Source organism: Cryptomeria japonica, chromosome 11 (genome assembly GCF_030272615.1).
Source record: "Cryptomeria japonica chromosome 11, Sugi_1.0, whole genome shotgun sequence".
Classification (NCBI taxonomy): domain Eukaryota; kingdom Viridiplantae; phylum Streptophyta; class Pinopsida; order Cupressales; family Cupressaceae; genus Cryptomeria; species Cryptomeria japonica.
Genome location: NC_081415.1, coordinates 249,978,194 through 249,990,452, shown reverse-complemented (window position 1 = coordinate 249,990,452; position 12,259 = coordinate 249,978,194). Strand labels below are relative to the sequence as shown.

At 32.1% G+C, this 12,259-nt stretch overlaps 1 long non-coding RNA gene across 3 annotated transcripts in view; it reads left to right on the top strand.

Annotated features, from left to right (window-relative positions):
* The window catches only part of LOC131069666 (uncharacterized), a 33,595-nt gene extending 27,707 nt beyond the window's left edge, over positions 1-5,888 (top strand). For 2 of the 3 annotated variants that reach the window (XR_009359438.1, XR_009359437.1), the window contains exon 3: positions 5,581-5,888. This is a non-coding gene — a long non-coding RNA (uncharacterized LOC131069666). Of the gene's footprint in view, positions 1-4,219; positions 4,436-5,580 lie in introns of those variants that run through there. The other variant, XR_009359440.1, reaches the window with a different exon arrangement.
* The last annotated feature ends 6,371 nt before the right edge of the window (positions 5,889-12,259 follow it).

Here is a 12,259-nt window from a genome sequence, read left to right as displayed (position 1 = left end):
AAAATGTAGACATCTAAAAATGGTTAACGCTTGCGGAGTCATACTTTAACATTTGCGCATTGCCTTATTTTAGGGTTTTTGCGTCGCATTAACATTTATTCTATGTCGCAAACTTGGTCTTTATCATTTGCGAGCATTGAGTCCTTCTTCTGCATTCCTCATTTTTATTGCTTTCGAATTAGGGTTTGTCCTTTTGTCAATCTTGTCATCTTGCGATCGATTTGTCATCGATCGTTGTCATTTTCAATCTTGTCATCGATTGTTGTCATTTTCAATCTTGTCGTTTTGCGATCGATTTGTCATCGATCGTTGTCCTTCTCAATCATGTCAATTTGGATCAATTAGTCATTGTTCCTCGTCAATTGGCGCCTATCAATTTGGTCTCTTTATCAATATTGGATCAATTAGTCTTTATCAATATTGGTCAATTTGTCAACCAATCTCAATATTTTATCAATCAAATCGTTTATCAGCATTGGTCATTTATCAAGTCAGAATCATGATCAAATCGACCCTACATCAATTATCTTTTCTCAAGACCTGATTGTCGTCCTTGCATTTCTAATTCATCTTCTAAGGTTTTATGATTTATTCATTTAATCTTGTTTGTCATTTTACCTCTAGGATAAATAATTTATTTATTTTTCCTAAGTCTTCTTGTTACAATTAAATATTTATTTAATTGGCTAATTAATTCCCTCTCTTTTTGTGAATTAATTAATGAGTGAAAAATTATTAATTAATTCACCTAATTCTCTAATTTCATCAATTTCTAATTTTCTAATTTCATCAATTTCTAATTTCCTAATTTCTACCTCATTTTCTAATTTCCTAATTTCAATTTCCACCTAATCATTTCCTCTCTAGTCTTTCCCTATTTTTGTGCTTTCTCATGCGTCATACTATTGGCATAGCAAGATGTCATAGGATTTTAGTCCTCTAACCTTTGCATTGGCAATATGTCATAATTTATGACATAGAGGGTGTCATAACTTTCTTCCTTCAACTCAATTGTGGCATTTTTGAAATTAATTGCCCCTAATATCAATTTCACGCTAATCTTGTCTTTTTCTAATTTATCTATAAATTGGATGAATTTCTTCAATCAAAAGGGCCAAATCAATCACGCTTCTAGTATCTTTATGTTGTCTTGTCAATCTTGCTTTCATATTATGCTTAGGCACTTGTAGGTGAGATCCACAAAACAAAGCAATTTGAAGGAGAAAGAAGGACAATGGAGAATTCTTGAAGAGACATTCGCGTTTGCGATGGTTTGCATTTGAATTGAATGTCTTGTTTTTCATGTATCTCTATTGAATGTTTTTAGGATTGTTATCACTGCAATTTAGTTTTCGTGATTGAGCTAGGCTAATGTTTATATTGCTTTCATGGTTTCCAAATTCCTATCTACAACGACATTAGGAGTACCGCTAGCACAACACAATGTAGAAGGAAAAGAATGTGTTGTATACTATATCTCTCCCACTTTGGTAGGCTATGAACTCAATTATACACCTATTGAGCGAGTTTGCCTAGTAGTTATCTTGACAACCACCAAATTGAGGCAGTACATGTTAATGCACAAGGTACAACTCATTGCCAAAATAGATCCACTCAAATACCTACTCAACAAGGCAACATTAACATGCCACTTGGCCAAATGGGTTATGATCTTGAGTGAGTTTGATATAGAGTATGTAGACCACAAGGCTATCAAAGGGAAAGGTATTTCAGATCAGTTGGCTGATGCACCCCTCGCAGGTGACCATCCTCTTGTTTCCAACTTTTGAGAAGAAGAGATATTTGTGATCACAACTACACAACCTTGGAAGCTATGTTTTGATGACTCATACACTAGACATGGCTCGGGGGAAGGTATTCGTTTTATCACACCTCAAGGTGACAACATCTCAAAATCATACAGGCTCACTTTCCCATGCACCAATAATATAGCAAAATATGAGGCCTTGATCACAAGGCCCAGATTGGCTATACAATGGCATATAAAAGAGCTATAGGTATATGGATATTCTCAACTAGTCATCTGACAAGTCATCGATGAGTACCAAACTAAGGATGATAAGCTCATCCCATATAAAAGGATGGTGGATAGTTACAAAGAATCATTTACAACTATCACATTTGAGCAAGTGCTTAGAGATCAGATTTGTGCTATCGATGCAATGGCTACAATTGCATCTCTCATGGATCTTCCACAAAATTCAACAAGCTACGAGTTCTTGGTAGTACAGTTTTGGATCCCTGCGTACGATATCCCCGAAACTGAAATGATATGTCGCCTAGTCGGTTTCGAATCCTCATGGTATGGTGAGTTCTTCACTTACCTCCGTGATCACACACTTCCTCCCAACCAATCCAATAACCAACAAAAAAACCTTTATCCGCCAAACCGCTCGATACACCATCATTGTCGACACCATATACATGCGAAGTCTTGATGGTACTCTCCTTCGATGTCTGGAACAAGATGAGATAACAAAGGCCTTGGAAGAGGTACATGAAGGAATCTGTGGGACTCACTCAAGCGGTCCTTCGCTAGCCAAGAAAATCATGCGCACTGGATACTATTGACCCTCCATGGAAAACAACTCCTATTATTTTGTCATAAAATGCAAGAAGTGCCAAGTTCACAGAGACTTGATACATGCACTAGCACAAGAATTACAACCAATCACAACACCGTGGCCCTTTTGTCAATGGGGAATTGACATTGTGGGTAAAATCCACCCATCTTCATCCAACGACCATAAATTTATCATTACCGCCACCGAATACTTCACAAAGTGGATCGAAGCCATTCCACTTACCCAAGTCATCGACAAGCATATCGCCTCATTCATCCTTAATTACATCATCTGCCGGTATGGTGTACCCATGTCCATCATCACAGATAATGGGCTTCCTTTCAAAAATCAGGATGTCCGTGAACTCTGTGAGAAGTTTCACATCCAACGCCGTTTTTCCACCCCCTATTAGCACAAGGCAATGGTCAACTAGTTTATGGAGCAGAAGCCATTTCGCCTATTGAGGTTGAGATACCATCTCTACGAGTTTCCTTGCACAATCTCATAGATGATGAAGCATACCGAGTCTCTCGTCTCCAAGACTTCGAACTGCTTGATGAAAGACGACAAGCTGCATACAACCACTTAAAAGCTTATCAGCAATGAATGAGCAAAAGCTACAATCATCAGGTTAAACTTTGTACATTTGAGGTAGGTGATCTTGTTCGCAGGGAGAATCCTCATAACCAACCAAACAAAGAACATCAAGGCAAGTTTTAATCCAATTGGCTGGGTCCATATGTTATCATTGCTGTATTTGCGTCTAGGGCATATGAGTTGGCAACTTCAAAAGGAGAACCGCTAGCAAATCCAATCAACAACGTGCACCTCAAATGGTTTCATACATAAGTTGTGTAGAGCATCAGGCTCCTCCTATATATCAAAAAATATCAAAAACATTCAGAAAAATGTCCTAAAGAAAATACAAAAAAAATCAAGCAAATAGTAAAGAAAAGCCATACATCCAACCGTGAAAACCACTACAATGGAACCTTGGGTAAGTGCGATGGTGAAAACCTGGCAGACAAGCACCACTCGTAAAGGCTATGGCTCCATTTTCTTCCAAAATTGTTGCGATCACATCCATTTCATCCATTCATCTATCATTCAAACCATGGCTTGTCATTGATCTATCATCTGGGTTAGTACTTCATGTGTCCTGCATCCCGCTTTCATAGTGTCTAAACTAGGAGCAATTCTCTTAACCTATTGATGGAAGTGGATTCTACATTACTTGTGATTCATTGAGTTCCTTATTCAAAGTTGGCTGGAAACAATACCAAAAACATCAAAAAATAAATCAAAAACATTGCAACGCATATAATATTCTTTGTACATACACATCAAACAGACACCCAACAAACATTTCGAGTTACTCAAACAAATACCACTTATCAAATCAACCAACCCATCAAAACATCTACACACAATTGTCTTCACAAGGATGCATCCTTCCTCACAGACAAGACATGGTACCATTTTCTTTGACAAGAAAATTTTGTTTAAGGTGATAAGTACTTGGTCGGTTTGTTATTTATTTATTCATATCGGGTTCCTATGTTACTCCAGTATATCCACAAGTGATTAGAGTAGTCGAGATGGTTCCTAATATCTTTTTTGTTTGCTGTTTGCAGATTGATCCAATGAAGTTCTGGGGCATGTACTAATGGTCTCTACGTGGGAAGTTCACTAAGCTACATGATCATATGCAAAAATAAACTCATGGATTACTATTCTTATTGACTACATCGTATACCTCAACCATTTGCGCATAAACCAAAATGGAGGGTAACTTTTCCTTGTCTATGATGCTTGCTTATAGGTGAAATGCTCAAACTTGGTTCCTGCTACCTCGGCCAAGAATGATACTACCATGCTCGATGAGGAAAATAAAACACTATGAATACTCTATGGATCGTCATTTCATCTGATCTGTTTATAATGCATTCTGTTGCATCTCACCCATCCATTTGCTCATTCATTATTCATATCTATTGTTTGCATGCAAGTAATTCAGGCTTCTATGAGAAAGCACCTAATATAAGTTTTGTCTTGGGTACAAATCATGACGGAGTTCTCTGATACATCATCTCTCATTTTTCATTCATCTGCAAATTCTCACCAACTTGCATTCATATATCATAAAAGCATGGCATTATCATTTAGTTGCAAAAAAATGCATTTAGTTCATTATCATTTACTTGCATTTAGATTCATTTAGATATTCATTTAAGTTCATTAATCTATTCATCACATTAGTGCATTTAAAAACATCAAGTGCATTCATTATCATTTACTTGCGTTTCGCCATTTCATTTAGTTGCATTAAGTGCATTTAACTTCATTTAAATACCTTTCAAATCATTTCATTCATCTATCTTCATTCTAGATTACATATTAGTCATTAATGTACATTTACTTAGTGCATTCCTTTAATCATCAAATATACATTTATTTCATTATCATTAGAGTTTCATTTAGTTCATTTAGTAGGTGCATTTTAACCCATTTAGTTTCATCTAGATTCATTACGATGCATTCATTATTCTTTAATTGCATTAAGGTTCAGTTATTCATTATCATTTAAGGGCATTCATTTAATCATTAAAGTACATTTATTATTAAGTGCATTGATTTAAGAAATATACATAACATTTGTATAAACATTTGTTCATCCAGTTAAATGCATTCAGCTAGTTGCATACATAAACATTTGCATAAAAATTTAATTCACTTAGATTCATCTTACAAACATGCATCCTTTACTCACATCATCAAAATCATATCATCAACATAAGCAAGTATTATCTATCACAATATCATACTATTTAATGAATATGGTAGCATGAAATTTGGTATCCTCTACATCACTTTCCGTTTGAAGCATGAAATTTGGTATCCTCTTCTTAGTATCTAACAATTAATTAGTTTAACACTCCAAGGCATTATATATCAACTATATAATATTTTATATATAATATTTTTCTCTGAACAGGGCAGAGACAGAGGTGATCGACTCTGCTTGACTATTTTAACAGTATCTTGGTCACCATGTTGTTGAGGTTCTATCATCCATGCACGGTGGATTTCATGTTTCTTGTATATGGGCTTTCATGTTCTTATAAATGTATTGGGTTTTTATATTGGTCTTTGTATTTTCTTAAATCTATTGGGTTTTCTATTTTGCAATGCTCTTTTTGCATGACTTGAAGTAGTTTTTTATTCTTTTGTGTTTTCAATGTTGCTCGGTGCTTAAATCATTGGCATGTCATCGTCATTCTAATTGATTCTTATACATTCTCCAAACCCTCAATATAATTCATGCTTCAAAATTCAAAGATTAGGTATCTTTGTGTGCATTTGGATTGACTGCTGCATTCCCAACATAGCCTTTTCGCCAAATACATTTTGTGGATACATTGAAATTATTTTACTCTATTTCTTTTGTTTTGAAGCATTATGAGTTGTACCTTGATTATACTTCCATTTTGTGCATACACTGAAATTATTTTATTCTATTCTTTTATTAGCATTATGAGCTGCACCTTGACTATGCTTCCACATTTTGTGTGTATGTGGACTTTGTTATCTCTGTGTAATAAAGGGCTTGTGTGCACCAATGGTGTGTTACCCTTTTTATTTTATTTTTACAGTTTGCATGTCTACAACTTCTGACGGATTTCTCTGTCCCTTGCGTTTTGCACCTATCTCTTTTTAAACAAATAATTTGCATAACTTATTTATGCATTTTACATACATGGTTACCAACAAACAAGATCACTAGAAACAATATCATAGAAAATGATCTAGAAAATGATTGTCTATTTGAGGATGGTTTTTTTCAGGTAGACTTCAAATGACTACGTAGCTTATTTATGCATTTGGCATGCATGAAACATTTGTAATTTTAACATCTGAAAAATTGATTCTGTTTGAGGATGGCTTTTTTTAGGTAGACTTCAAATGACTAACATTTGTAATTTTAACATCTCAAAAATTGATTCTCTTTGAGGATGGCTTTTTTTAGGTAGACTTCAAATGACTAACATTTGTAATTTTAACATCTGAAAAACTGATTCTGTTTGAGGATGGCTTTTTTTAAGTAGACTTCAAATGACAAACTTCAAATGACTAACTTATTCATGCATTTAGCATGCATGAAACATTTATAATTTTAACATCTGAAATGATTACAATAGATTTAATATCCACCAAAATTGAAATCTGGACAAGTACGGCAATAACCAACAGGCAAGATACTAAAACAATACCATAGAATATCATTTAGAAACTGATATTATTGGTATTTCCAAAGTTTTTCTTGTCTTGCTTACATAATATTTTTAAATCAATTACTATGTAAATCAATTACTGAAATCTATGTAAATTGATATGTACATATATTTGTTGTTTAATGTCAAATTTTTATTTGGAAGGGGTTGAATTGGCCCCCTTCCCAGGGTTGTGAAGAATGGTCACTGGCCATGTACATTCTTTTTAGTCTAGTGTTATGTGTTAATTTTTATATTATTTTTTATTGCATAAAATTCAACATCTTTTTAAAATTGTTATTTCATCAAATTTAATGAAATGACATTTTCAGTATAGCTTAATTATTTAAGTATTACAACATCCTTCAATTATAATGTAATATAGTAACTAATTGTAAGAATTGTAGTGCTGGCTTTCACTTTGATTACATTTATTGTTAATATGAAGTGTGTATTTGAGCTTTGACATCATTACGTTTGTTTAAAGTGACTTTCAAATTTGTTTGTTTAGTGTAATTCACTTTGGCATTGACTACTTGTGAAGTGTGTGTTTGGATCTGTTTGTATTTAACATTTGATTTATTTATTATTTATTGAAGCATGTGTTTGAACATTGAATAAAATTTGTGTGAAGCATGTTAACTTTTCACATTCACATTGTGTGTGTTTATTGTGTATACTTCATTTATGGTAGAACTAATTTTTTGTAATGTCTATTTTTTAAAGTTTGGCATTTACTTTGTGTATGTCGAACCATAAGTTTACCTAATGTGTAGTTGAACTAGTTTTTTGTGGTGTGTTTGTATTTGAATTTATAGATTCACTTTGTGTAAAACTTTTACTAACTTTAGATTTTTCTTATGTGTTAAGTGCGTATTTGAACAAACTACATGCAAAGAGAACTAACTTTGCATGAAGTTTCTTGAAATTTTTACATTCACTTTGTGTAAAGAGTATAGTAAACTTTATTATTTACTCATCCTAATGTTCAAACTTTAACATTTACTTTGTATATGTCTTAAGTGTATGTATGAACAAACTATGCTTTTGTGCTCACTTTTACTTTGTATGAAGATGGTATCAAGTTTGACATTCACTTAAGTTGCATCTTTAAAATTTAGTGTTAAATGATGTTTGAAGTTTGACACTCTATGCATGTGTTAATACATGTTTAAACTTAAGTGTTTATTTTGTATGTGGTTGAAGTGACTTTTTGTGAAACGTCTTTACAACCACTTAGTTTTATGTTTATACTTTGCAATGTGCATTTGTGTTTGAACTTTTAATTTCATTTCACTATGTGAAGAGTGTACTAACTTTACTTGGCATTCACAATGTGTGTTTGTACTTTAACATGTACCGAAGTGTTTACTTTGTGTGTAGTTGAAGTAATTTTTTTGTGAAACATGTTTACAACCACTTTGTTTATATTTGTACTTTGGCATGTGCATGTGTGTTTTAACTTTCACTGAACTTTACATGAAGTGTGTATTAACTTTGAGATTCACATATGTTGCATGTGTGAACTTTGTTTTTCATATTCTATTGTTTTGTACCTTGCTATGTTTGAACTTTACTTGGTATTCAAAATGTGTGTGTTTGTAATTTAACATGTTTAAACTCAAGTGTTTACTTTATGTGTGGTTGAAGTAACTTTTTGTGAAACATGTTTACAACAACTTTGTTTATATTTGTACTTTGGCATGTGCATGTGTGGTTTAACTTTCACTCTACACGAAGAGTGTTCAAATTTTGAGATTCACATACATTGCATGTTTGAACTTTTTTATTCATATTCTATGCGTTTTGTACCTTTGCATGTTTGAACTAAGTGTTTACTTTACATATCGTTAAAGTAACTTTTGTGAAACATGTTTAACTTAGGCATCTGAAGACCTTTGTGTATTTATACTTTGGTATGTTTAAACAAACTCCATGTGTGAAGTGAACTAGCTTCGTGTATGTTTAAACTTTAGTAGTTATTTTGCATGTGTGAAAACCGACATTCAATCAAAATGTGGTATTTCTTTTGCGGCATGTGTCTAAATAAACAAAAAAGGTTCATATTTTTCGAAGAGATAATAAAAGTGCATTATAATGTACTCAAATTGACGTGTGTGTAGAAAATAAATAACTATATTAAAACACGTGAATTTATTTACATCTACATGCTCTACTTTTTTCTAAAAAAATATTTGACATACAAACATAAGTTGTTTTAGTTTTGGGGAATTGTAATAATTGTTTGACTTATTTATCCCATTTTATCCTTGTATTGATGTAAAAGATTGAAATTACATATATTAAAATGAATATAGTATAAATAATTATTTTCATATTTCAAAGAATTTGAATGCCCACTTTTATACAAGCAAACATTTATAAGTAGCAATAATTTTTTTAATAAACAACCGCATATTACAATATTACTAAAAGATTAGGATCATATGCATTGCAACATAATGAATTTTGATTAAAGCAATACTTAAATAACATACATGTCACTCATACCTAAGATTTTTCTTCTCGGTACAGTACATGACTCGACCTGCCCCACGTTCCTGCACACAAACCTACATCGCTAGATGCGCACATTAGAACTATCAACTGTTAGATATATATTTAATGGAAATAACTGGAACAAATATTTCTATAGAAATCACAAGGGTTAGCATATAACCTAGGAGGAGAGACATGACTAGAAAACTCAGAAGAGCCAGACCTAAGGGCTAGACATACAGTCTTGAGGGCTCATCGCAAATGGCCTTGTCTACGTGAGTGCATAGACTTTGTAGTTCGACTAAAACAATCACATTTAAAGTAGGTACGCAACCCTTTCTAGAGCCTCCTACCCCAAATAGTTCTCTCGTCCGTTGCCACCACTTAGGTGAAACAGAGAAAAACCCTAGATAACTTGACATAAAGGTTATCTGACAAAAGTTTTCCCTATGAAACTACACCAAGGGTCCCAAAACACCGACTCTAACATTAAAGAAAGTCGATATGGTACCTTGGAGCATTAAGAATAAATAAAGAGCTAGTTATAACTTACATCTCACGTTTCAAACTAGATTACTACCAAGGAAATGCATTACTAAAACACTCACACTTAAATCTACAAAAGAATCTTAATTTCAAATTTATATATTCAAACAAGAATATATTTGGAGTAGCTATTGCTTAAAGGGATAGCCTCTAACATATAGAATTAGCACTCAACTAACAACAAGCATTACTTAATGCTAAGTAAAAGGTGACATGGCTATAATTAGAAGGTTTACACACTCAACTAACTATTTCTACCAATCAAAAATCAAGTACAAGAATCACTTACAAATACAAAACACATTTCACCCGATAATAAGGAACCAAAATCTAAAATTATAACTTTATGCATCACCTTTATACTCCTCAAATATAAATATCCTTTTAGGATTAAATACTTTCATAAAACATATGATTATAATCAATTATTAGAATCTATTATAATTCTGAAGGTTATATATCATAATTAAGTACTTAAGCACATGGTTACTTAATCTCATGAAACAACATGCATAGTAATCTATAACTCGACCACTTTCAACTTTTGCAAGGGATAAACTATCTAGAGTTAATTCGTCAACAAATGAGTCAACACAACTATACTAAACCTCATCAAAGAGGAAATTACCAAGAATGACAACAACAAGACATAATGTATGATACAAGTTTATTTCCTAACATCATAAGCTTATTTAATCAAACATTTAGAACATAAAGTATGCACATTCCCTTTTAACATAATTCCAATAAGTCTTCCCTAACAAATATTTAAAGCAAATAATCAAACACCCCCTCAGATACAGAATACACCAAATCAATCCTTCAAGAACTAAAACCCTTTTATACAAATTACACTTACAATATTGTTTAAACTAAATACATTTATTTTAACCTAATATGTCTTATTACCTAGAGTGCATCAATGGTTAGCCAAGATATAATTATATTAACCAAGATATGACTAACATTAATCAACATATAGTACATTTATCAACATAAAACTATATATGTCAAATGGGTTGCTTTTCCAGATTATAACTAAATAATATATTTATTTTATCAAAACATTCAACCAACATAACCATGCCAAAAATTGAAATTACATTTATCTAAATAAATATATTTATTTGAATATATATATGACATTTTAAAAACTTTTTAATTTAATAAATAAATAAATAACCATTTTCAAAGTGAATGGCGGACTGCAATTGCATGTGTAGGTTCTCCTCAATCAAAATTTTATTTTATAAATACAATATGATTTAAACCTCCCAATACAAAAAAATTCCGGTGATAAAATAGAAATAATAAAATTAATAATTCTAACAAAATCTCATGATTAAGATCATGTATCAAAATTAACTAGACACAGGCATCCTCAAATAAATAGGAAAAATCCCTTTTTTTTAACCATATTAAAATTTTAGATTAAAAATCTGGAGGGTAGTTTTTAATTCCAACCAATATGATAGATTTATAAATTGAAACCCCCCATTCACATAGTCTACATTTAGCACAGAAGATTTCAAATTAAAAACAACTTTCTAGAAAACTCACAATAACAAGATTTATTTATATTATTCAAAGGAAAATTTCCAACACTATCCGTAAACAGACAATTTTTCCAAAAACTAAATACAATATTCTTTTCAAAGATTCGGAAAGCAAAAGGAATTTTAAGCCCCTACCTTATCTCACACTCCTGGTAATGAATCTGCAGGAGAAGCCTCTCATTTCCTGCCCCGACAACACACAACAACCAAAAGGCAAAAAATCCAACCCCAACCTCTGCCCAAAATTTTCCTTCTAAGAACCCCTTTTTTACCCAAAATCCAACCCCAACCTCTACCCAAAATTTTCCTTCTAAGAACCCCTTTTTTCCCCAAAATCCAACCCTAACCTCTGCCCAAAATTTTCCTTCTAAGAACCCCCTTTTCCCCCAAAAATCTCCTCGAGGAATGGAAACTTCCCCAAGAACTCACGCTTGCACCAAAAAGATCCAAAAACATCCCATTTAGAAACTTTATTAATTTTAATTAAAAATTCCATTAAATTTAATAAACAATTTAATTTATTTCAGCATGAAAATACAACTCATTTAACTACTAAAATAAAGCTTTTATTAGTATTTATATAAACCAAGATTTCATATTAATTAATTCATTAGTAACCAAAATATTAATTTATTAATAAATCAACAAGGTATTTTTACTACTTTAATACCTTAATACTTATATATATAAATCAATTATTTATTATTCATAAGTAGTAATAATTAATTAAATAAATCACCAAAACCCTTCAAGGCTTATAATGATTAATAATCAAATTCTTCCCACATATCATGCCTAGCTT